General features: G+C 54.4%; 1 protein-coding gene across 2 annotated transcripts in view; it reads left to right on the top strand.

Moving 5' to 3' along the window:
* FAM168A (family with sequence similarity 168 member A) overlaps positions 1–25,743 on the top strand; it is a 219,915-nt gene that overhangs the window by 58,398 nt on the left and 135,774 nt on the right. The window contains exon 2 of one of the 2 annotated variants that reach the window (XM_054164558.1): positions 13,200–13,294. The exons of the other annotated variant lie outside the window; for it this stretch is intronic. The gene's annotated coding sequence lies outside the window, so the exon portion shown is untranslated. The remainder of the gene's footprint in view (positions 1–13,199; positions 13,295–25,743) is intronic. 2 annotated transcript variants of the gene reach the window in all.

Below are 25,743 nucleotides of genomic sequence, written 5' to 3'. Positions count from 1 at the left end.
ACCAGGACTCCCAGGTCCTTCTCCACAGGGCTGCTCTCTTAGACTGGAGAAGAGGAGGCTCAGAGGAGAGCTTCTTGCTCTCTCACACCTCCCTGAGAGAAGATTGGATGCAGGTGGGGGTTGGTTTCTTCTCCCAGGCAGTAAGTGGCAGGACAAGAGAAAACAGCCTCAAGCTGCCCCTCCAGGGGAGGTTTAGGTTGGATATTAGGGAACATTTCTTCACTGAAGGAGTGGTTAAGCCTTGGAACAGGCTGCCCAGGGCAGTGGTGGAGTCTCCATCCCTGGAGGGGTTGAAAGGCTGTGGAGATGTGGCGCTGAACGCCACGGTTTAGTGGTGGAGTTGGCAGTGTTGGGTTAACTGTTGGACTCCATCCTCTGAGAGGTCTCTTCCAACCAAAACCATTCCATGATTCCCTGTTCCTTTCACACTGAGGGTGGTGAGACCCTGTCCTGGGTTTCCCAGAGAGGTTGTGGGTATCTCATCCCAGGAACCATTCCAGGTCAGGTTGTTTGGGGGGGGTAGGACTCAGAGCAATCTTGCTGTAGTTGCAGATGCCTCTGCTGACTGCAGATGATCTTTAAAGGTCACTTCTTCAACAGATTTCTCTCTGGCCCCTCAGGTTGCAGCTTTCTAAGCCCTGCCAGCCAAAGCAAACCATCAGAGCTCTGCCAGCCACCAGTGGCTTGACACAAAGCACAGAGCAGGTTCCAATTGGCGTTGGTGCTGAGCTGCTGGTTGCAAGCACCTCTCTTCTTGCCTCTGCTGCTCCTGATAGGTCCTGGATGGCCTCTGGGAGGGGAAAGGGCAGCTCTGTGGCTGATGCAAGCACAGTTGGATAACTCCTACTTAGATGCAGCCAGGTTTTCTCCATGCCTGTAGTCATGCAGGGGAGTGGTGGACTAGGAGGTGGGTGGAAAACTGTTGGCCAAGGTTGGGTGTGACCAGAGGGCTGCTTATGTGTGACCTCTCTGAGGGCTGGTGGTGAAAGCAACACTTTTGGACATAGAATCATAGAATTGTTAGGGTTGGAAGGGACCTCAAGGATCAGCCAGTTCCAACCCCCCCTGCCATGGCCAGGGACACCTCACACCAGAGCAGGCTGCTCACAGCCACCTCCAGCCTGGCCTTCAACACCTCCAGGGATGAGGCTTCCACCACCTCCCTGGGCAACCTGTGCCAGGCTCTCACCACCCTCATGGGGAAGAACTTCTTCCTAACATCCAATCTGAATCCACCCAGCTCTGTTTTTCCTCACCACCTTGGCAGGGGGAACCTTACTGCTGCTGCTGTCTTCATCTAGCCAGGATGGAGGAGACAGGGAAGAGGGTGCATGCTTCTCAGGGGTGTGTGGTAATAAAAGTCAACAGAGAGAGAGTTGAATTTAGGTTACAGATGGTGGGGGAAGAGAAGCAACCCCAATCCCTCAGCTATTGCCTGAGGGGACCTGGGAATCCCCATTAGAAAGCTTCAGATCTGATAGGACACCTGCCAGGACCTGCTCCAGTGTGGTTCTTGCCTTGCAGCTGGCTCTCAAACCATGCCTTCTTCTAGCACTGCTTTGCCCATAACCAGCCTCTTGGACTTCTGTGAAGAAGGTTTTGCCTGTTTTTTTCCCCTCATAAAATTCAGCAGACCCCCCCCTAAAAAAGCCAGCCTGAGAATCTGTTCCCTGTGTGTGTCATCTGCACTGCTGGAACTGGGCCACCCTCCTGTGGTGCTGAGAGACTGAGGCTCTCCTCCCCTCTCTACTTGTCCCTTCTGAGGCCACATCTGGAGTCCTGAGTCTACTTCTGGGCTCCCCAGTTGCAAAGAAACAAGGAACTGCTGGAGAGAGTGCAGGGGAGGCTGGGGAGAGGCTGAGGGGCCTGCAGCAGCTCTGTGAGGAGCAAAGGCTGAGAGCCCTGGGGCTGAGAGCCTGCAGAAGAGCAGCCCCAGAGGGGAGCTGAGCAATGCTCAGCAAGAGCTGAAGGGGCTGTGGGGGGCAAGAGGCTGGGGCTGGCATCTGCTGAGTGCTGCCCAGGGACAGCCAAGGGGCACAAACTGGCAGCCAGGAGCTGCCACCTGAAGAGGAGGAGAAAGTTGTTTGTTGTGAGGGTGGTGGAGGCCTGGAGCAGGCTGCCCAGAGAGGTTGTGGAGTCTCCTTGTGTGGAGAGCTTCCAACCCCCCCTGGCCATGGTGCTGCTGGGCAAGCTGCTGGGGGTGCCCTGCTGGAGCAGGGGGGTTGGGCTGGGTGAGCTCCAGAGCTCCCTTCCCACTCACACCATGCTGGGATTCTTAGTTTGGCAGCCTTTTATCCTTTGCAATAAGAACTCATTCCCTTTGGCACCATTCCCATGAGTCACTGATTTCATACAGGTAGGCAGGATTAAAGCAGGCCCCAGAAAGTCATCTCAGTGACCCAGCCACCACCCTTGGATTCTTCTTGACAGCACATTTGCTGTACTTGGTTTAAATTTTGCTTGCCACAGCAGGAGGAGCAAAAGTGTCTGCAAAGCAGAGCCACATCTCACTACCATCTGCTGGAAGTCAACACAGTGCTGGAGATCTTCACTTCATGACTCAGTGTTGCTCTGCACTTTGGTGCCTCCAGGCAGGCATCAAGAGTTTCTTCAGGGAACAAAAAGGAGCTGTTTCTGCTGCACTGGGTGGCAAATTCTTCTCTGATTCTTTCCAAGTTGGATTCAAGACTCCCTGTCCAACACACCAGGCCTTCAGACATGCTGGGGGCACATCTCTGAGGTGATGTCCCTGCCCATGGCAGGGGGGTTGGAACTAGGTGATCCTTGTGACTGATTGATTCTATGATAGGGTTGATGGAATTCCAGCATGGTTGGTGGGGGTTGGAAGGGACCTCTGGACACCATAGGAGACTTGGGGGTGTTGGGTGCTGAGCAGCTCCCCAGGAGCCAGCAGTGCCCTCAGGCAGCCCAGCAGGCAGCTGTGTGCTGGGCTGCAGCCAGAGGAGGGTGGGCAGCAGGGCAAGAGAGGGGATTCTGCCCCTTGGCTCTGCTCAGACCCCACCTCCAATCCTGCCTCCAGGTCTGCTGTCCCCAGCACAAGGAGGACACAGAGCTGCTGGAGGGAGCCCAGAGGAGGCCACAAGGATGATCCAAGGGCTGCAGCAGCTCTGCTCTGAGGCCAGGCTGAGGGAGCTGGGGGTGTTCAGCCTGGAGAAGAGAAGGCTCCAGGGGGACCTCAGAGCTGCCTTGCAATAGCTGAAGGGATCCTGCAGGAAGGCTGCAGAGGGACTTTTGCTAAGGGTGTCTAGAGCCAGGCCAAGGGGGAATGGTTTGAAGCTGAGGCAGAGCAGGGTCAGACTGGAGCTGAGGAAGAAGTTCTTCAGTGTGAGGGTGGTGAGACTCTGGCACAGGCTGGCCAGGGAGGCTGTGGCTGCCTCCTGCCTGGGGGTGTTGAAGGCCAGGCTGGATGAGGCCTTGAGCAGCTGAGCCTAGCTGAGAGGTGTCCCTGGGCATGGTGTGGAGGTTGGAGGAGATGAGCTCTGAGGTGCCTTCCAACCTGAGCCATTCTGTGATTCTCTGTTGGAGGCTTTGGCACATTTGGATCTGCTCCAGAAGACACAACAGCAGTTGAAACAGACACCTGAAGGAGAACTTGGTAAATCTCCATGGCCCAGATCTGCAGAAGAATTCAGGAACTCAGCTTCCTTGGTTGATTGAGAATTGATCTCCTCAGCATCTCCAAGGGATTGGAGTGCAGGCTGTGTGATTTGGGTGATTTCTTATCTCTACAAGGAGGGCACTGCTGCTGAAATACTAGAAAGAGAAAGACTTCAGAGGTTTTGTTGTCTCTTTGTGGTCAGCTGCTGTGAAGTTGAGGCTTTGTAGGTGTCTTAGGCAGCCAGCTAGAGGCAAGCTGAGGAGCTTGGATCAGAGTATCTTCTCCAGGCCCTTTTGGTAGGGCTGTTGGAAGGTGAATTTGTAGTTTCTCTGAGAGAGGAGCCATCCAGGATGCTTGAGCAGGAGATGCTCAGCTGTGGTGCTGGCCACTGCTGTGGAATAGTTCTTCCTGTAGTCTGTGGAGAGTTTAAAAATGCATCTTTTTGCTGCTTTTCAATATGGACTTGGCAGAAAAGCTGAGCTGGCCCTTTCCTAGGACTCCAAAGTCCTCAGCATAGGAGCAATGTGGACCTGTTGGAGCTGGTCCAGAGGAAGCCACCAAGATGATGTGAGGGCTGGAGAACCTCTGCTGTGGGGACAGGCTGGGAGAGTTGGGGTTGTTCAGCATGGAGAAGAGAAGAGGCCAGGGAGACCTCAGAGCTGCATTTCAGTATCTGAAAGGAAGCTGCAGGAAGGCTGGGGAGGGACTGCTCAGCAGGGCCTGGGGTGAGAGGACAAGGGGCAGTGGTTTGGAACTGGAGCAGGGGAGACTGAGGTTGGACATCAGGAGAAGCTCTGCACAGGGAGGGCGGTGAGACACTGGAACAGAAAGGTGGTTGAGGCCCCATCCCTGGAGACATTCAAGCTCAGACTTGATGTGAAGTCTTTCAAGACCCACCTGAATGTGTTCCTGTGTGGCCTGCCCTGGGGGATCCTGCTTTGGCAGTGGGGGTTGGAGTCAAGGTTCTCTGGAGCTCCTTTCCAACTCCTACCAGCCAATGATTCTATGAAAGTCTCCAGAGAAGGAGACTCCACAACCTCTGTGGGCAACCTGCTCCAGGGCTCCAGCACCATCACACCAAAGAGTTTTCTCCTCTCAAGTTTGAGGTGGAACCTCCTGGGTTCCAGTTTGTGTCCACTGCCCTTTGTCCTATCACAGGACACCACTGCAAAGAGCTTCTTTCAAATACCTTCTCCCCTCTCCCCTGGTCAGAGTCATTGCTGGGGAGCCTAAACCTGCTTCCAGCAGCAGGACAGTGTCAGGCTTGGGTCTTTGCTTGGCCAGCTCTTGGCAGGAGCAAGCTCAGGAGACACAATCAGTCCCAGTAGCCTTTTTCTCCTGAGCATTCCCAAGGTGCTGGAGCACCTGGGGAGAGCAGAGAGTCACAGATTGCATCTGGTTGGAAGGGTCATCCAAGGTCACCTTGCCCAACACCCCTGCCCTTAGCAGGGACACTTCCAACTAGATCAGGCTGCCCAGGGCTACACTGAGTCTGGTCTTGAACGTGTCCAGGGATGTGGCCTCAACCTCATCTCTGGGCAACCTGTTCCAGTAGCTCACCGACCTCACTGTGAAGAACATCTCCCTGATGTCCCCCCTCAACCTGCCCTGCTCCAGCTGTGCTCCAGCTGTGCTCCAGCTTGTGCCACCCTTTCCACTCCCTGCAGATTCTCCTGGCTGCCTCCTGTGTTTTCTCCCTCAGGGGTGAAGCAGTTCCTGTGGGAGCTGACTTCTCCTCTGCTGCCTGTTCCCACTGCTGGTACAACTCTCTGAGGGACCATCTGGTGAAGCAGATCAGTGAACAGCAGAGAGGGGAAAAAAAAAACCAACCCCCCCCCAAAAAAACCCCAACACAAAGAGAGAGATTATTTTTAAGCCAGCTCAGTGCTCTAAGCTGGTTCCCTGTGCAGCTCTGTGGTGCAAAGGCACCAAGGGGAGGAAAGATGGGAAGGAGCTTCCAGGCCCTAACAGCCTTGCAGTTTTCCTTTGCCTTCCCAAAGGGCTTCTTTCCATGCCTGGATTTCCTGCTAGGTGTTTTGGCATCCAGTTCCTCCAGGTGAATCTCATATGATTATATATATATATATATATATAATTATTTTGTGGTTTCTGATGGTTTCTTTTCACAGATTCACTGCTTGCATTGGGTTGGAAGGGACCCTCAAAAGTCACCTTGTCCAACCCCCCTGCAGGGAACAGGGACATTTCCAACTAGATCAGGCTGCCCAGGGCCACATCAAGTCTGATGTCCTTCCAGAGAAGGAGACTCCACAACCTCTCTGGGCAGCCTGCTCCAGGCCTCCACCACCCTCACAACAAACAACTTTCTCCTCCTGCTCAGGTGGCAGCTCCTGGCTGCCAGTTTGTGCCCCTTGGCCTGTCCCTGGGCAGCACTCAGCAGATGCCAGCCCCAGCCTCTTGCCCCCCACAGCCCCTTCAGCTCTTGCTGAGCATTGCTCAGCTCCCCTCTGGGGCTGCTCTTCTGCAGGCTCTCAGCCCCAGGGCTGCTCCTCACAGAGCTGCTGCAGGCCCCTCAGCCTCTCCCCAGCCTCCCCTGCACTCTCTCCAGCACTTCTCAGTCTCTCTGCAACTGGGGAGCCCAGAACTGAGCCCAGGACTCCAAATGTGGCCTCAGTAGGGCACAGTAGAGGGGCAGCAGAATCTCCCTCAGCCACCTGGCCACACTCTTCTTCATGCCTCTCTGGAGACCTTTGGCCTTCTTGGCCATGAGAGCACATTGCTGGCTCACAGTGACCCTGTCTCCCAGCACTCCCAGGTCCCTCTCTGCACAGCTGAATTCCTTAATCTTCCTTCATTCATATGCTAAGGCTGACACTGTCTGTGCCAAAGGGCTCTGCTGTCTCCTCTGTGGTGTCTCCTTGCTCCCAACTCAACCGCACACCCTTGAATCATAGAATGGGTTGGGTTGGTGGGGACCTCCAAAAGTCATCCAGTTCCAGCCCCCTGCCATGGGCAGGGACACCTCCCACCAGCCCAGGTTGCTCAAGGCCTCATCCAACCTGGCCTTGAACACCTCCAGGGAGGAGGCATCCACAGCCTCCCTGGGCAACCTGTTCCAGTTTCTCCCCACCCTCACTGCCAAGAATTTCCTCATCTCCAGTCTCAGTTTCCCCTCCTCCAGCTTCAGTTCATACCCCCTCGTCCTCTGACTCCTAGCTCCTTTCAAAAGTCCCTGCTCAGCTCTCTTGTAGTCCCCTTAAGGTACTGGAAGGCAGCTCTAAGGTCTCCCTGGAGCCTTCTCTTCTCCAGGCTGAACAGCCCCAACTCTCCCATCCTGTCCCCAGAGGGGAGGCTCTGCAGCCCCCTGGTCATCTTTGTGGCCTCATGTGGACTGCCTCCATCAGGTCCATCTCCTTCTTGTGTTGAGGACACCAGAACTGGACCCAATACTCCAGGTGAGGTCTATCCATGTGAACCTAGATGTCCTGTTTGTCCTCAGCTGAACACTTTCTCTTCAGTCCTGCCCATTTCTGACTGCATTTGGGGGTAGTGACAGAAGGGCAGCGATGTGTGTGTAGGCAGCTGGATAACCTTCATCTTCCTGCAGCTCATCCCAGCTTCTCCCTGCAGCAGCATCCAGCTATTCTGACCCTAATTGCTTTGACTTGTGGTCAAGAGCAAACAGAAAAGGGGAGGGGAAAACCCCCCCAAACAAAAGCCCCCCCCTAGAAGGGTGATTTTTCCTGAGTGTCTGTGTGGCAGCACAAGGCAAGGAGGTATCGATGCTGTCACAGCTGAAGAAAGGTCCCCACTGACAAGGTTAATGGGAGGTGGGGACAGGCAGTTCTGTCTCTTTAGCAAGCCTGAGATGAACAAAAAAAGGTGAACTTGGAGATAATCTTGGCCCCCAGCATGAAAGGGCTGCTGCAGTCTTGTCCTCCTGCTGAATGGTGGTGCTGGTGGTGGCTGGAAAGCCTCAGTGCATTCACAGAATCAGAATTGTTAGGGTTGGAAGGAGCATCCAGTCCCACCCCCCCTGCCATGGGCAGGGACACCTCACACCAGAGCAGGTTGCTCACAGCCACCTCCAGCCTGGCCTTCAACACCTCCAGGGGTGAGGCTTCCACCACCTCCCTGGGCAACCTGTGCCAGGCTCTCACCACCCTCATGGGGAAGAGCTTCTTCCCAACATCCAATCTGAGTCTCCCCACTTCTAGTTTTGCTCCACCCCCCCAGTCCTATCCCTCCCTGACACCCCCAAAAGTCCCTCCCCAGCTTTCCTGTAGCCCCCTGCAGGTCCTGGAAGGCCACAAGAAGGTCTCCTCAGAGCCTTCTCCTCTCCAGACTGCACAACCCCAACTCTCTCAGTCTGCCTCCATAGCAGAGCAGCTCCAGCCCTCTGCTCCTCCTCATGGCCCTGCTCTGGACACCTTCCAGCCCCTCCAGATCCTTCCTGGAACAGAGGCTCCAGAACTGGACACAGTGCTCCAGCTGTGGTCTCAGCAGAGTGGAGCAGAGGGACAGAATCCCCTCCCTGGCCCTGTTGGCCACACTTCTCTTGCTGCAGCCCAGGCTGTGCTTGGCTCTCTGGGCTGCAAGTGCTCCCTGCTGGCTCCTGTTGAGCTTCTCCTCTCCCAGCACCCCCAAGGCCTTTTCTCCAGGGCTGCTCTCCAGCCAGTCCCTGCCCAGCCCCTATCAGTGCCTGGCATTGCCCTGACCCAGCTGTAGGACCTTGCCCTTGGTCTGGTTGAATCTCATGAGGTTGTCCTGGGCACAGCTCTGGAGCCTGTCAGGTCCCATTTGACACCGACAGCCCTGGTTGGGAGCCTTTCCTTGGACCCTTATTGACTTCTTTAGCTGTCCAAATATCAAGAGAGAAAAAGGTTTTCCAAGCTTGGCCTTGAAGCAACTTTATCTGTCAGAGCTCTGGGAAATGAAGTAGTGATGGCAAAGCCATGGAGGGTTGAGGTGGAAAAGCAGTCAGAGGAATGCTCCATGGTCCTGTGATTGATGCTGGTGATGGTGGAGCAGAGCAAGGCATGAAAATTGCTGAAGGGTGAACAAGTCATAGATTCACAGAATGACCTCAAAGCTCATCCAGTTCCAACCCCCTGCCATGGGCAGGGACACCTCCCACCAGCCCAGGTTGCTCAAAGCCTCATCCAGCCTGGCCATGAACACCTCCAGGGAGGAGGCATCCACAGCCTCCCTGGGCAGCCTGTTCCAGTGTCTCCCCAGGCTCACTGGCAAGGATCTCTTCCTCATCTCCAGTCTCAATCTCCCTTCTCCCAGCTTCAATCCATTCCCCCTCATCCTGTCACTCCCAGGGACTTCTCAGAAGTCCCTCCCCAGCTCTCCTGTACTGAAGCCTCATCCCTGGAGGTTTTTAAGGCCAGGCTGGATGTGGCTCTGAGCAACCTGCTCCAGTGTGATGGCAGGGAGGTTTGAATTGGATTATCCTTCAGGTCCCTTCCAGCCCTGACAATTCTATGATTCAGGTACTGGAAGGTTGCTCTGAGGTCTCCCTGGAGCCTTCTCTTCTCCAGGCTGAGCAGCCCCAGCTCTCCCAGCCTGTCCTCCAGCACTCTGCTCATCTCCATGGCTCTCTTCCAGGGAAGGCTTGGGGGTGGGTGGGTTTTTTTTTTCTCCTCCATTTGCTTGAACTCAGATTATTTTCTGCTCCTTCCTTGCCACAAAAGGAGTCACTTGTTTAGCTCTCTGACTGGAGCTGTTGGAACTGAAGCTGCAGCCCACGTCTTCTTGACAAATGCCTCTGTGTGTGTGTGTGTATTCCTGGAAGGAAGTTAAAATGGGGCTGCTGTTATATTTGGTACCTCCTGAAGCACTGAGGCTCCTTTGAGCACAGAATGTGCTCAGAAAGAGAGAGAGAGAGGGAGAGAGGCTGGTTTGGGGCTGCAGAGCTTGATGTGATGAGATCTGTCAAGTCTCCCCTTTCTGCTGGAATTCACTTGGTGCTTTCCCCTCCCTCCTCAAGATGTTTCCTTAATGTGGTTTGGAGCTGTGATGTCTTGGAGCTGAGAGACCATAAAGGCAAGGCAGAAAAGCCTCCAAACCCCTGGATTCAAGCCCAAGAGTTGGAAATGCTCCTTGAAAGGGTGGAAACGGAGCAGGCTGGAATTTGACAGATTGGATCAGGTTGGAAGGGGCCCTCAAAGGTCATCTTGGCCCAAACCCCCTTGCAGTCAGCAGGGACACCTCCAACTGGAGCAGGGTTGGACTGAGATGCTTCCCTGAGTGTAGCAACAGTGTGGAGGTTTTTCTGGGTGTTGGAACATCAGCAGGGGGAGTTTGGACTACTCTCTGAGGTTACCATCTTAGATGGCATGGTGGTGGCACCAGTAGATGTGAGGGTTTGACCTGCTGGAAAGCAGCTCTGCAAGGAAGGACCTGAGAGTGCTGGGGGACAACAAGGTGCCCAGGAGCCAGCAATGTGCTCTTGTGGCCAAGAAGGACAATGGTCTAGGGTGGGACATGGAGAAGAGTGTGGCCAGGTGGCTGAGGGAGATTCTGCTGCCCCTCTACTCTGCCCTACTGAGGCCACATTTGGAGTCCTGGGTTCAGTTCTGGGCTCCCCAGCTGCAGAGAGACTGAGAAGTGCTGGAGAGAGTGCAGGGGAGGCTGGGGAGAGGCTGAGGGGCCTGCAGCAGCTCTGTGAGGAGCAAAGGCTGAGAGCCCTGGGGCTGAGAGCCTGCAGAAGAGCAGCCCCAGAGGGGAGCTGAGCAATGCTCAGCAAGAGCTGAAGGGGCTGTGGGGGGCAAGAGGATGGGGCTGGCATCTGCTGCCCAGGGACAGGCCAAGGGGCACAAACTGGCAGCCAGGAGCTGCCAGCAGGAGAGGAGGAGAAAGTTGTTTGTTGTGAGGGTGGTGGAGGCCTGGAGCAGGCTGCCCAGAGAGGTTGTGGAGTCTCCTTGTGTGGAGAGCTTCCAACCCCCCCTGGCCATGGTGCTGCTGGGCAAGCTGCTGGGGGTGCCCTGCTGGAGCAGGCTGGGCTTGGCCTGGCCTGGCTGAGCTCCAGAGGTCCCTTCCCACCCCAGCATGCTGGGATGCAGTGGTTTCCTGCAGTAGGCAGTTCCAGGCACTGCAATAAAAATGAAGATTTATCTGTTTTTTCTCTCCCTGTTCATTTCCCATTTCATTTGCAAGGGCTTAAAGAGCCCTCTTGGTGTAAGGCTGCAGGGAAAGCTGGGCTGGCTCAGCATTCCCAAGGAAACTCCCACTTGCTTTACTGCTTTCAACATCCTTTGCATCCTGTTTTTCACCCTGAGAGTGGTGGTGCTGGTGGTGGGTCATTGGTTGGGAGCAATAAAGATTGTGTTTAATGTAAACCTGTTGGAGCTGGGCTGATTAAAGGCAGCAACTGGAGCAAGGAGCCCTGGTGGGTGCTGGGTTGGGAGCAGTGAGATTTCAGTTCCTCTCTCTAATGCAGGAAGCTTTTGGAGCTGCTGGAGAGGCTTTTTTCCCCCCCTCCATGTGCTCTGCTTTATTTTCAGGTCTGTTGGTTTCACTTCTCTTGAGCTTTGGTGTCAGCTGGGAAGGGAGGATGGAGGAGTAACGTGCAAAGCTCTTCTTTGGCCTCTTTAGTCCCCAAATCCTGACACAGGGCTGCTTAGCAAGGGTGCAAATGAAGGCTTGAGCTTTCTTGTCTGTGGCATGGAAGCCCTTGGTTCTGATTTGGTCCCCTCCTGATGCTGTTTCATCAGTGGTTTGGGTTGGAAGGGATGCTCAAGATCATTCAATTCCATGGGCAGGGACACCTCACACTAGATCTGGTTGCTCAAGGCCTCATCCAGCCTGGCCTTGAACACCTCCAGGGAGGAGGCATCCACAGCCTCCCTGGGCAACCTGTGCCAGTGTCTCCCCACCCTCACTGCCAAGAATGTCTTCCTCATCTCCACTGTCAGTCTCCCCTCTTGCAGCTTCACTCCATTGCCCCTCATCCTGTCACTCCCAGCCCTTCTCAAAAGCCCCTCCCCAGCTCTCCTGGGCCCAGTGTAAAAGGTTTCTGCTTTCTGCACAAATCTTCAGGAGAGCATAGGCAAAGTGTAGTTGGTGTGGACTTTGTCACTGTGCACCATGGGAATGTTCCACCCAAACTCACAGAATCACAGAATGGGAGGGGTTGGAAGGGAGCTCCAGAGGTCACCCAGTCCAACCCCCCCTGCCAGAGCAGGATCATCCAGCACAGGTCACACAGGAACACATCCAGGGGGGTTTGAAAGTCTCCAGAGAAGGAGGCTCCACAACCTCTCTGCTGCTTGCTCCAGGCCTCCAGCAGCCTCACCCCAAACATGATGAGGTGGCACCTCCTGGGTTCCAGCTTGTACCCCTTGGTCCTTGTCCTATCATTGGACACCCCCAAGCAGAGCCTGGCACCTTCAGCCTGACCCCCACCCCTCAGATATTGATAGGCATTGATCAGGTCCCCTCTCAGCCTTCTCCTCTCCACACCAAACAGCCCCAGGGCTCTCAGTCTCTCTCCTCAGCAGAGCTCTTGCAGTCCCTTCAGCATCCTCACAGCCTCCCCTGGACTCTGCCCAGCTGCTCCCTGCCTCTCTTCAACTGGGGAGCCCCAAACTGGACACAGGATTGCAAGGGTGGTCTCAGCAGGGCAGAGCAGAGGGGCAGCAGAACCTCCCTAGCCCTGCTGGCCACACTTTCCTTGATGCCCCCAGGATACCCTTGGCCTTCTTGGCCACAAGATCATTGAGCTGCAGAGTGCAGCTGTGATAAGTTGATTTGCAGGGGCAAATCCCTGTACATGGGAGGGGGAAATGCATCCTGGGTGTTTTTGGGGAATCACAGAACCATTTGGGTTGGAAAAGGCCTCTGAGATCATCCAGTCCATCCCCCCAACACCACCATGGCCACTAAACCGTGGCCCCAAGTGCCATCTCCACAGGTTTCTTGAACACCTCCTGGCATGGGGACTCCAGCACCTCCCTGGGCAGCCTCTGCCAATCCCTGACCACTCTTGCAGCAAAGAAATTTCCCCTCATCTCCAAAGGGAAGGCAAGTTGAGCTAGTTCCATTTGCTTAATGACAGCAGGTAGGGAACATGACTCGTGGAATGGTTTGGGTTGACCTTTCAAGGTCATCCAGTCCAACCTCCCTGCAGCCAGCAGGGACATTCCCAGCTAGAGCAGGCTGCTCAGAGCCCCAAACAGCCTGGCCTGGAATGGTTCCAGGGATGGGGCTTGTCCCACCTCTCTGGGCAACCTGGGCCAGGCTCTCACCACCCCCAGAGTCAAACATTTCTCCCTTCTCTCCAGTGTGGATCTCCCTCGTTGAGTTCCAACCCATCCCCCCTCCTTGGCCTGTCCCAACAGGCCCTGCCCAAGGGCTCCCAGACCATTCACATCTTGCTGTCTCTGTTACAGCTGCTGGTCTCCATATCTCTCTCCCTTCTCCTCCTCTTACTCCTGCAGCTCCATTGCTCCTCCCTTTCTGCCTGCATGTCTCCCACGTGCCCGTTGCTCCTTCTGCTCCAGTGGAGCTGCAGACCCCTCTTGGCTAGCAGGAGCCCTTCTTTTCTGTCTGGCAGGTTTGCCCACAGAGCCTCACAGGTCTCTCTCTTTCTCTCTGTTGGTTGCTGCTGCAGAGCTGTGGAATGCTGTGAAGACTTCACTGCCCCTCCAGCCCTAGGCAGCCTCTTCTCTGGATTATCTCCACCCCGAGGACCCTCAGATCCAAGAGGTATCTGATTTTATCTCCTATATTCAATTGTGGTGTCCTCCAAACAGCCTTCCCCTTCCCCCCACTGCTCCCTCCACAGAGAGAAGAGCTTTGGGGTGCCCCAGGGATGACAAATAGTGATGGAGTGGTGGTGTTTAGTGGGGGGGGGGGGGCTGGGTGAAATGATTTGGGGTGCAATATCCACCAAGGGTGAGGAGATGCCTAAGCTGGAACTGCAGCAAGACTCTGTCAAGCTTATTTTCTTGTGTTGATTGATCAAGTTAATAAAGCCAAGGTAATCAGCAGAGCACACAGGAGGATTGTGCTGCTCCTCCAGAGGCTTGGCAGAGTGAAAGGGAGGGGAGGGGTTTAGTGTTTATTAGGCTTAATTTCTTCTCAGTAAATAATTTAGGTTTGCCTTATGGTTAAAAAGGAGGCAAAATGCTGCATGTGTTTGCTCCCTGGCCTGGGGCAAAGGCTTGGGTCCTGCTGTGAATCTGTGGCATAGACTTGTTTGGGTTGGAAAAAGGCCTCTAAGATCCTCCAGTCCAACCTTCAGCCCAGCACCACCATGGCCATCACACCATGGCCCCACAGTGCCATGGCCACAGGTTTCTTGAGCACCTCCAGGCATGGGGACTCCACCACCTCCCTGGGCAGCCTCTGCCAATCCCTCACCACTCTGGCAGAAATTTTTCCTCCTCTCCAACCTAACCCTCCCCTGGCACAATTTCAGGCCATTGCCTCTCCTTCTGTCACCTCAGACTGGGGAGAAGAGCCCAAGCCCCACCTCACTGCAGCCTCCTTTCAGGCTTTCAGGCTCCTCTCATCCAGTCACTTGTTCCTTGGGAGAAGAGACCAAGCCCCACCTGGCTCCAAGCTCCTCTCAGGGAGGTGTAGAGAGCAATGAGGTCTCCCCTCAGCATCCTTTCCTCCAGATTAAACACCCCCAGCTCCCTCAGCTGCTCCTCCCCAGCCCTGTTCTCCAGACCCTTCCCCAGCTTTGTTGCCCCACTCTGGCCCTGCTCCTGCCCCTCAATGTCCTTCTTGGAGTGGGGAGCCCAAAACTGAACCCAGGATTTGAGGTGCAGCCTCACCAATGCTGAGTCCAGGGGGACAATCCCTGCCCTGCTCCTGCTGGCCACTCCATTGCTGCTCCAGGCCAGGCTGCTGGTGGCCTTCTTGGCCACCTGGGAGCATGCTGCTGGCTCATCTGCAGCTGCTGTCAACCAGCACCCCCAGGTCCTTTTTTCTGGGCCACTTTCCACCCTCTTTGTGCCACACCTGGTCACAGGCTGGATGGTGCTCTGGACAAATACCACTTTCTGTCTGCCCTGTGCTTCCTTTTCCACACCCCCCAGGTTTTATTCACATGTGGTTGTTGCTGCAGAGGAGCCCCTGGGATGGAGAAGACACTGACTGCAGTGTCACTGTGACCCAATCCAGCTGTTCTTGTGCTGGGGCATGGAAAAAACCCAGGACTGACTCTTCTTTTGCTTTCTTTCCTCCCTCCCCCACTTTCCTATGTTGTGCTGCTTGCTTAGTAACATGAACTTTAAATGTCAGCTGCCAGGATACCCACTGAGTGTTCTGCTCCCACTCAAGTCAGAGCTGCTGAAAACCAGATGCAGACAGTCAGCAGCACTGCAGAGGGCTGCTCGTAGAATTGTCAGGGTTGGAAGGGACGTCAAGGAGCAGCCAGTTCCAACCCCCCTGCCATGGCCAGGGACACCTCACACCAGAGCAGGTTGCTCACAGCCACCTCCAGGCTGCCCTTCAAAACCTCCAGGGATGAGGCTTCCACCGCCTCCCTGGGCAACCTGTGCCAGGCTCTCACCACCCTCATGGGCAAGAAATTCTTCCTCACATCCAATCTGAATCTCCCCACTTCTAGTTCTGCTCCATCCCCCCCAGTCCTATCCCTCCCTGACATCCTCAGAAGTCCCTCCCCAGCTTTCCTGTAGCCCCCTGCAGATCCTGGAAGGCCACAAGAAGGTCTCCTGGGAGCCTTCTCTTCTCCAGACTGCACAACCCCAACTCCCTCAGTCTGTTCTCATAGCAGAGCAGCTCCAGCCCTCTGCTCCTCCTCATGGCCCTGCTCTGGACACCTTCCAGCCCCTCCAGATCCCTCCTGGAACAGAGGCTCCAGAGCTGGACACAGAGCTCCAGGTGTGGTCTCAGCAGAGTGGAGCAGAGGGGCAGAATCCCCTCCCTGGCCCTGCTGGCCACACTTCTTTTGCTGCAGCCCAGGCTGTGCTTGGCTCTCTGGGCTGCAAGTGCTGACTGCTGGCTCCTGTTGAGCTTCTCCTCCCCCAGCACCCCCAAGGCCTTTTCTTGAGGGCTGCTCTCCAGCCAGTCCCTGCCCAGCCTGTATCACTGCCTGGGATTGCCCTGACCCAGATGCTCCTGGCTGCACTGCAGTGGGATGGGATGGGACCTTCAGAGGCATGCTGTGACCCTTTGTCCTCTCACTGTTTTAACACTCAGAAGGATTACAGCTCAGCTTTGGGCAAAACTTAACCCTGATTAGATGTTTGCTGGTTGGGTACAGGCAAAATCAGGCTGTTGCTTCTTCCTCATCCATCTCACTCATGGCAACTCATCCCATCTGAGGTGGGATGGGACAGAAAGTGGCCAGCATTGCAATTTAGAAGTACAATGAGAGTGGTGAGCACTGGCCCAGGGTGCCCAGCAAGGAGGCAGAAGCCCCATCCCTGGTTGGAGGCCAGGCTGGATGGAGCTTGGAGCAACCTGATCCAGTTGAAGATGTCTCTGCTGAATCCAGGGGGGCTGCACTGGATGGAGCTGGAAAGATCCCTTCCAACCCAGCCCACTCTGTGATTTTAGAGGAGCCTTTCTTCATCCTTTCTTGGGCCAATCTTGAAGCAACAATGATGGATCCCTTTCCATCTCCCTCTTCCCCCTCTGAAGCTTGGACTGATGGTCTTAGGGTTCCAGCTTTAATGATCCTATGAGTTTGGTTGAATATTGTGCTAGAAGAAAAAGGCTAAGAGAAGGAAAAAGGTTCTTTGGTGCTGCACCTGTCCCCTTGTTCTGAACACTGCCCCCCATATCTCCAAGCTGATGCAACAGCAGGAGGCACACTTGGGGCTAAGCTGCTGCTTCTAGGCTTAAAAGCAGAGGTCCAGGGCTGCAGAAGGGAAAGAGGCAAAGCCAAGGGTGGGTTGTGAGGTAGGGAGAAAGGAGATGTGGAGGCTGAGTGGCTCAGACTGGAGAAGTGGTGGAAGATCTAGGTGAGATGGTTTTCAACTGAGAGCTTATTCAGTGTTGGCTTTGCATGGAAGAAGAGCTCCTGGGCCAAGGGGTTCAGTTGTACTCCAGAAGTGGGGCTGGCATTGGTGGAAGATCTAGAAGATGGGATGTTTTTTAACTGAGATGTTCTTCAGTGTTGGCTTTGCATGGAAAAAGAGCTCCTGGGCCAAGGGGTTCAGTTCTCCTTCAGAAGTGGGGCTGGCATTGGTGGAAGATCTAGAAGGTGAGATGGTTTTTAAGTAAGAAGCTGTTCTTCAATCTTGGCTCCTGGACCAAGGGGTTCCCTAGCCCAAATCTGCTTCAGGTTAAGAGCTTCAGGCTTAAGCTTTGTGTGTGCTCAGTGTCTGAGCTCCCAACTTGGTCCCTGGAGCTCTTGAAGAGTGGAGCTGATGAAGCCTGGGGAGAGTTTTGCTGAGCAGCTGCTGGTTGTCCTCTTCAAGTTGATTGGGGGGTGACTGCCCTGCTTGGGATCTCTTACCAACCGCTTCAGATGTTTACTTCTTGGGTGTTTTTAGCTTGGATTGAACTTTCCCCTTTCAGATTTAGGGTGATAAACTGCTCAGAAATCCAAAGGCAGAAGAAACTGAGTTAAGCTCTTGAGTGTTTGTGTGCTCAGCCTCTTAACTTGGTTTATTTAGGTGATTTCCTGCTTGGGGAAGTACCCAAGTGCCCCAAATCCTGTGGAATGCCAGCAATTAAGTGGTTAATCATGGTGGGTAAAGTCCATGTGTGTCTAAACCCACCTCTGTTATCTGTGGGTTGGGGTGCTGGAGATGTTTTTCAGTGTGGTGGTGCAGGAGGCTGGTTTGTATGCAGTGTGTGAGTGGAATTTGGAGGGTGGTGAACTGGGCCTGGACTTAGCTCTGGTGACCTCAGCTTTTCTGAACTCATCTGGAAGGTTTATGACCTTTGCTGAGGTCCTTTTGGTGGTCTTCATTAGACTGGGGGTGCATGAGGGGAGTGGGGTAATGGCTTCTTTATCTCAGCTGGTGATGCCCTTGCTGACAGAACCCAGCAGCCTGTTGGGTCAGCACATTACTCATTTTCCTTCAGCTCTTTGGCCACCAGGACACCCAGATCCCTTTCCACACAGGCAGATCCCAGGCTGAGCTGCACTCCCAGGTGGGATCTGAGAGATGACCTTCAAAGGTCCTTTCCAACCCCAATTCTATGATTCTATTGATTCTGTGAGTCTATATTTCTATGAGTCTCCTGATTCTCTGATTCTGTGAGTCTCTGATTCTATGATATCATGATTCTACTGATTCCCTGATTCCATGATTCTATGATGGTGACCAAAGTCAGAGGCCAATCACACACAGGAGAGCTGTGACTGCAGGTCCCCAAGCTGGGCTGTGTCACTTCCCAGACCTGCTGCAGCTCTTCAGATGAAACCTGTGGTGTCCTTTGCCTCTGTGTGTGTGGTGTGTGATGGATGCTGTGCCCCAGAGATGCATCATCAGCAAGTGGCAGGACAAGGAACATCAACCTGGCCATCCCCCAGTGATTAGTCTGGGGCCTTGAGGAGCTCTTTTGTTGACAAAGCAGCCCTGTGATGCTTTATGGCTGGAAACTGCTGATGGATGGAGACTGCTAGAGGAGTGGGACATGCTTAGGAAGGTGACATTTCCCATCACAAGGAATAAGAACTCAGCTGTCAAAAGCCTGATTTTAGAACAAAGGGAGGTTTGAAGAAGATTTATGGAGGCAATCTCTGACATCCAGGCTTCTCAAGGTGCTCTGGACTGACTTTCTACTTTTGATCTGTCAGTTTATGTGGCATAGCCAAGTGTGCTGCAGATCATAGACTGATAGAATGATAGGGTTGGAAGTGAGCTCCAGTCCAACCCCACTGCCACAGCAGGATAACCCAGGACAGGTCACACAGGAACACACCCAGGAGGGTTTTGAAAGTCTACAGAGAAGGAAACTCCACAACCTCTCTGGGCAGCCTGCTCCAGGCCTCCAGCAGCCTCACACCAAAGATGTTTCTCCTTGTGTTGAGGTGGAACCTCTTGGGTTCCAGTTTATGTCCATTGCTCCTTGTCCTGTTGCTGGCACCACCAAGCACAGCCTGGCACCTTCATCCTGACCCCCACCCCTCAGATGTTGATAGACATTGATCAGGTCCCCTCTCAGCCTTCTCCTCTCCAGACCAAACAGCCTCAGGGCTCTCAGCCTCTCTCCATGGCAGAGCTCTTCCAGTCCCTTCAGCATTCTCACAGCCTCCCATGGACTGTCTCCAGCAGGCCACATCCAGCCTGGCTGTAAAAGCCTCCAGGAATGAGGCTTCCACCACCTCCCTGGGCAACCTGTGCCAGGCTCTCACCATCCTCATGGGCAAGAAATTCTTCCTAACATCCAATCTGAATCTCCCCACTTCTAGTTTTGCTCCATTCCCCCCAGTCCTATCCCTCCCTGACACCCTCAAAAGTCCCTCCCCAGCTTTCCTGTAGCCCCCTGCAGATCCTGGAAGGCCACAAGAAGGTCTCCTCAGAGCCTTCTCTTCTCCAGACTGCACAACCCCAACTCTCTCAGTCTGTCTCCACAGCAGAGCAGCTCCAGCCCTCTGCTCCTCCTCATGGCCCTGCTCTGGACACCTTCCAGCACCTCCAGATCCTTCCTGGAACAGAGGCTCCAGAGCTGGACACAGAGCTCCAGCTGTGGTCTCAGCAGAGTGGAGCAGAGGGGCAGAATCCCCTCCCTGGCCCTGCTGGCCACACTTCTCTTGCTGCAGCCCAGGCTGTGCTTGGCTCTCTGGGCTGCAAGTGCTCCCTGATGGCTCCTGTTGAGCTTCTCCTCCCCCAGCACCCCCAAGGCCTTATCTCCAGGGCTGCTCTCCAGCCAGTCCCTGCCCAGCCCCTAGCAGTGCCTGGCATTGCCCTGACCCAGCTGCAGGACCTTGCCCTTGGTTTGGTTGAACCTCATGAGGTTGTCATGGGCACAGCTCTGTAACCTGTCAGGGTCCCTCAGGATGGATCCTTTCCCTCCAGCCTGTCTGCTGCACCACACAGCTCAGTGCTGAGGGTGTCTCAATGCCACTGTCCATGTCACTGATGAAGTTAAACAAGGTTGGTCCCAGTGCTGATCCTTGAGGGGTGCTGCAATTACAACAGAAGTCGTGGCCTGCCCAGCTACCTGCCAGATGTTTGGTGCTGAAGGATTTCTGTGAGCAGTTTGCCTGCTGAGTGTCATCTTCTCCCTCCTTATCCTCACCTTCCCTCTTGCTCAGGCTTTTTTCCTTCCCAGTGTAAACAGTTCCTAACAGTTCCTTCCTCCTCTGCTGTCCAATAAGAGCAAAAGAGAAAATCAGGGATTGCTGAAGACCAATTTGGTTTTTTCCAGGAGGCAGGCTCAGTGCTCTAATAAAAATCCTCTCTCCTTGCCTGCTCAGTGATAATTTGTCCTCTCTGCAGCATTTCTTTCAGAAGGAGTCTGAAAGATTCTGCTGCAGGTAGGGAATTTGCTCCTGAGGTTTAGTGTAGGGTGAGGTGTGTGATGTGCTGTGGAGAGCACCCAGGAGAAAATTCCCCTCTCCTAAGAAGTTCATCATCTGGAGCAGAAGGGGTGGACTAGGAATTTATTCATAGGATCATAGAATTGTTTAGGACCTCAGAGCTCATCTCCTCCAACCTTCACACCATGCCCAGGGACACCTCTCAGCTAGGCTCAGCTGCTCAAGGCCTCATCCAGCCTGGCCTTCAACACCCCCAGGCAGGAGGCAGCCACAGCCTCCCTGGGCAGCCTGTGCCAGACTCTCACCACCCTCCTGGCTGAAGAACTTCTTCCTCAGCTGCAGTCTGACCCTGCTGTGCCTCAGCTTCAAACCATTCCCCCTTGGCCTGGCTCTAGACACCCTTAGCAAAAGTCCCTCTGCAGCCTTCCTGCAGGATCCCTTCAGCTATTGCAAGGCAGCTCTGAGGTCCCCCTGGAGCCTTCTCTTCTCCAGGCTGAACACCCGCAGCTCCCTCAGCCTGGCCTCAGAGCAGAGCTGCTGCAGCCCTTGGATCATCTTTGTGGCCTCCTCTGGGCTCCCTCCAGCAGCTCTGTGTCCTCCTTGTGCTGGGGACAGCAGACCTGGAGGCAGGATTGGAGGTGGGGTCTGAGCAGAGCCAAGGGTCAGAATCCCCTCTCCTGCCCTGCTGCCCACACTCCTCTGGCTGCAGCCCAGCACACAGCTGCCTGCTGGGCTGCCTGAGGGCACTGCTGGCTCCTGGGGAGCTGCTCAGCACCCAGCACCCCCAAGTCTCTTTCTTCAGGGCTGCTCTCTCCCCACTCTGCACCCAGCCTGGCTTTGTGCCTGGGCTTGGCCTGCCCCAGCTGCAGGCCCTTGCACTGTGACTTGTTGGCCCTCCTGCAGCTGTCCCTGGCCCACTTCTGAAGCCTGTCCAGCTCCTTCTGGCTGCCATCCTTCCACTGGAGTTTGGAGGGGGAATAAAAAGCTCTTTAACTGGGATAGGGGAATGCAGTAAGTCCAAAGAGGACTCTGCAGACAGGGTGTGGGCAGAAGAAGTGTGATGAATCCTAGGATGGAATCTTGGTAGGAAGATGCTTTTATTTCCCTGTGCCTGGTAAACATTGCTAACCTAATTTCTTCAGCTAGCTGCCAGAGTTAGGTGGTAGAGAAAGCAGAGCAACTCTGCTGGGAGTTGGGTTTTAGATTCACTTAGAATCAGGAGTTAGGCTTAAAGCAATAATTGGGGTTTAACCCTTTCCCTTCAGTCCAGCTCTTCTAGGGTAATCAGGCTTTTGTCTTGAGTTCTCTCCATGAGTGCTTCCATTCTGCATCTTAGGAGGTCTGACAAGGGAAGGAGAAGTCTCAGGGATGATTAAATTTTTCAAGGTCTCCTGAAAATGCTGTGAGTTAAAAGAAGAAGACTCTGTGTAAGTGGATGAAGTGGCAACACAGATTAGAGTCAGAGAATCATTTTGGTTGGAAGAGACCTTTAAGATCATCACATCCAACCATTAACCCTATTTAAGTCCACCACCAAACCATGTTCCTCAGCCACCACAGCTCCATTGCTCTGAAACACCTCCAAAGATGGGGGCTTCACCACTGCCCTGGGCAGCCTGAGCCAGGCCTGGACAACCCATTCAGAGGCTAAATTGTTCCTCATGTTCAACCTAAACCTCCCCTGGTGCAACTTGAGGCCCTTTTCTCTTGTCCTATCCCTTGTTCCTTGGGGGAAGAGACCAACCCTCTCCTGGCCCCAGCCTTCTCTTAGGGACTTGTACAAAGCAATGAGGTCTCCCCTCAGCTTCCCTTTCCCCAGGATGAACAGCCCCAGCTCCCTCAGTCTCCCCTCAGAAGGCTCCAGACTCTTCCCCAGCTACACTGCCCTTCTGTGGACATGCTCCAGCCCCTCACTGTCCTTCTGGGAACCAAAACTGAAGCCAGGATTTGAAGTGTGGCCTCAGCAGTGCCCAGCCCAGGGTGATGATCCCTGCCCTGGTCCTGCTGGCACCACTAAACCACATGCCTCAGCACCACACCTCCACAGCCTGTAAATCCCTCCAGGGCTGGTGAGGGAGGTGCAAGAAAATCTTCAGTGACATGAGAAATCAATGTTCAAGGGGCACCTTGTGTCCTATTTTCTTGGTGTTGTGCTGTGGGTTGTTTTGGGGTTTTTTTTTGGAGGGGGGGTTAGGGTTTTGGTGGTTTTGGTTTGGTTTGTTTGGGTGTCACTGAATCAATTCATCATATAGCTGAGGCTTTGTTCTTGACATTGAGGTGCTGGAGCATGACCAAAGAAGGAGCAAACAAAGGTGTTAAGGGATGTAGAGAACAAGTCCTGTGAGGAGCAGCTGAGGGGACTGGAGAAAAGGAGGCTGAGGAGAGACCTTCTTGCTCTCTACAGCTCTTGAAAGGAGCTTGGAGCCAGGTGGGGGCTGGTTTCTTCTTCCAGAGAACAAGGGATATAGGACAAGAAAAAACGGCCTCAAGGTCTCCCAGGGTTCAGTCTCCCAGGTAACAGTGACTGAATGGCAGGAAACAGCCTCAACAACAACCCCAGGCAGTGCTACAGGCTGGGGACAGAGTGGCTGGAGAGCAGCCAGGCAGAGAGGGACCTGGGGTTACTGATTGATGGTAGGCTGAACATGAGCCTGCAGTGTGCCCAGGGGGCCAAGAAGGCCAATGGCATCCTGGCCTGCATCAGGAACAGTGTGGCCAGCAGGAGCAGGGAGGTCATTGTGCCCTGTCCTCAGCACTGGTTAGGCCACACCTTGAGTGCTGTGTCCACGTCTGGGCTCCTCAGGACACTGAGATACTTGAGTGTGTCCAGAGAAGGGCAACAAGGCTGGGGAGGGGTCTGGAGCACAGCCCTGTGAGGAGAGGCTGAGGGAGCTGGGGTTGCCTAGCCTGGAGAAGAGGAGGCTCAGGGGAGACCTTCTTGCTCTCTGCAACTACCTGAAAGGAGGTTGTATCCAGGAGGTGGTTGGTCTCTTCTCTCAGAACAGGAGGACACAGTCTCAAGCTGCACCAGGGGAAGTTGAGGCTTGAGGTGAGGAGAAAGTTCTTCCCAGAAGGAGATGTGGGATGTGGTGCCCAGGGAGGTGGTGGAGTCACCATCCCTAGAGGTGTTCAAGAAAGGCTTGGATGGGGCACTGGGAGCCATGGTTTAGTTGTCAGGAGGTGTTAGGTATTAGGTGATAGGTTGGACTTGATGATCTCTGAGGTGATTCTATGATTCTAAGATGCCCCAGGGGAAGTTTAGGTGGGACATGAGGAACAATTTCTTCCCCTTGAGGGTTTCAAGTCCTGGCCCAGGCTACCCAGAGCAGTGGTGGAATCCCCATTCCTGGAGAGATTTAAAAGCTGTGCAGAGGAACATGGTTTAGTGGTGGACTTGGTAGTGTTAGATTAATGGTTGGGTTTGATGATCTTAAAGATCTTTTCCAGCCTAAACCATTCCAGGATTCTCTGATTGTGAGGGTTAGGAGTGGGGTAGTTGGATGAAGACACCAAGCTGAGTGGTGCTGTGGATCCACCAGAGGGACAGGATGGCATCCAGAGAGACCTGGACAGGCTGGAGAGGTGAAGCCCAGGTGAGCCTCAGAAGGTTCCACAAGAGCAAGTGCAGGGCTCTGCCCCTGGGCTGGAACAATCCTCACTGTCAATACAGACTGGGGGAGGAGGGGATGGAAAGCAGCCCTGAGGAAAAGGACTTGGGGGTGCTGGGGGGGGAGAAGCTGGACAGGAGCAGGCAGTGTGAGCTTGCAGCACAGAAGGCCAAGGGCAGCCTGGGCTGCAGCCAAAGCAGCGCTGGCAGCAGAGCCAGAGAGGTGATTCTGCCACTTTGCTCTGCTCTGGGGAGACCTCAGCTGGAGTGCTGTGTGCAGGTCTGGAGCCCTCAGCACAGCAAGGACCTGGAGCTGATGGAGCAGGTCCAGAGGAGGGCCAGGAAAATGCTCAGGGGCTTGGAGCAGCTCTGCTGTGAGGCCAGGCTGAGGGAGCTGGGGGTGTTCAGCCTGGAGAAGAGAAGGCTCTGGGGGTACCTAAGAGCAGCCTGCCAGTACCTGAAGGGGGCTACAGGAAGGCTGCAGAGAGACTGTTTGCAGAGGCCTGCAGGAACAGGACAAGAGGCAATGGCTTCAAACTAGAGCAGAGCAGGTTTAGATTGGATGTGAGGAAGAAGTTGTGCCCCATGAGGGTGGTGGAACACTGGCACAGGTTGCCCAGGGAGGTGGTTGAGGCCTCATCCCTGGAGATATTGAAGGTGAGGCTGGACAGGGCTCTGGGCAACCTGAGCTAGCTGAGGATGTCCCTGCTTAGTGCAGAGGGGGCTGGACTGGATGACCTTTGGAGGTCTCTTCCAGCCTGGAGTATTCTATGATTCTTCAGAGCAAACCCAGGACAGCCACCTCAGTAAAGTCTTGGTTGATAGATGGCTTCAACCTTACCAGCTCTGGTGGCAGATGAAGGCTTTCCTTGGGAATCCAGAAAGAAGAGCAAGAGCCATAAAAAGCTGTTGTGATAGAAACCCATCCTGAGGTGCAGGCAGACAAAAAGACAGAGGAGAGAGGGTGGATTTTGGAGTGATGGAGAAGCACAAAGTGGAAAGGAAGGTCATCAAAGAACATTGTCTGCAACAGAAGCACAGAGAGAGTGAGGACATCACCAGTGGGGACCCCACAGAAAGCTGGGGGTGGGACTAAGCCAACCCTCTGAAGGGCCAGAGGTGGTGACAGAGCTCCTAGGATGATGGAGAAGGTGAATCCCAGAGACACATAGAGGGCAACCCAGACCATTCTGTGGTTCTATCACTCCATGATTCTGTGTTATCACTTCAGAAGCGCTCCAAACACACTCTCCAAGGAGCCTCACAACAGCTATTTGCTGCTCCCTTTCCTCCAGAAGCCCAGACTGAGAACTGCTGCTTGGCACTTTGTCCAGTTGTCCTCAGCAGGGGTTAGTGGCAACACAAGCTCCAGAATTGTGTTTAATGGCTTTAATTAGACTGGTGCAGGGATTAAGGAGGACTGGAGGCTGGATTAGGAAGCTGTTGTAACAGCTCTTGGACCGGCCTATGGAGAGGGAGGAAATCTCTGCCTTGCTTTTGGTTTTGATTGGGGTTTGTTTAATTGTTGAATTAAAAGCATTTGGGCAGAAATTGTAGCACCTTTCATACCCTAAAAGAAAGTGATAACATCTGCTGGATGTGTTTGAGTGGCTAGGTGTTCAAGAGGGGATTGGAGGTGGCACTTGGTGCCGTGGTCTAGTCATGAGGTCTGTGGTGACAGGTTGGACTCGATGATCTTTGAGGTCTCTTCCAACCTTGGTGATACTGAGATACTGTGATATATAGAAAATGAGACATCTGGGAAGCCAACCTTGAGAGGTGGTGGTGGTGGCTGTGGAGGACATACTGAGCTGGCTGCAGAGTGGGTGAGAGCAGCCCTGAAGAAAGAGACTTGGGGGTGCTGGGTGCTGAGCAGCTCCCCAGGAGCCAGCGGTGCCCTCAGGCAGCCCAGCAGGCAGCTGTGTGCTGGGCTGCAGCCAGAGGAGTGTGGGCAGCAGGGCAAGAGAGGGGATTCTGCCCCTTGGCTCTGCTCAGACCCCACCTCCAATCCTGCCTCCAGGTCTGCTGTCCCCAGCACAAGGAGGACACAGAGCTGCTGGAGGGAGCCCAGAGGAGGCCACAAAGATGATCCAAGGGCTGCAGCAGCTCTGCTCTGAGGCCAGGCTGAGGGAG

The sequence above is a fragment of the Dryobates pubescens genome, chromosome 10 (genome assembly GCF_014839835.1).
Source record: "Dryobates pubescens isolate bDryPub1 chromosome 10, bDryPub1.pri, whole genome shotgun sequence".
Taxonomy (NCBI): Eukaryota; Metazoa; Chordata; class Aves; order Piciformes; family Picidae; genus Dryobates; species Dryobates pubescens.
The sequence above is the reverse complement of the archived record's forward strand: the minus strand, read 5'-3'. Positions and strand labels throughout refer to the sequence as shown.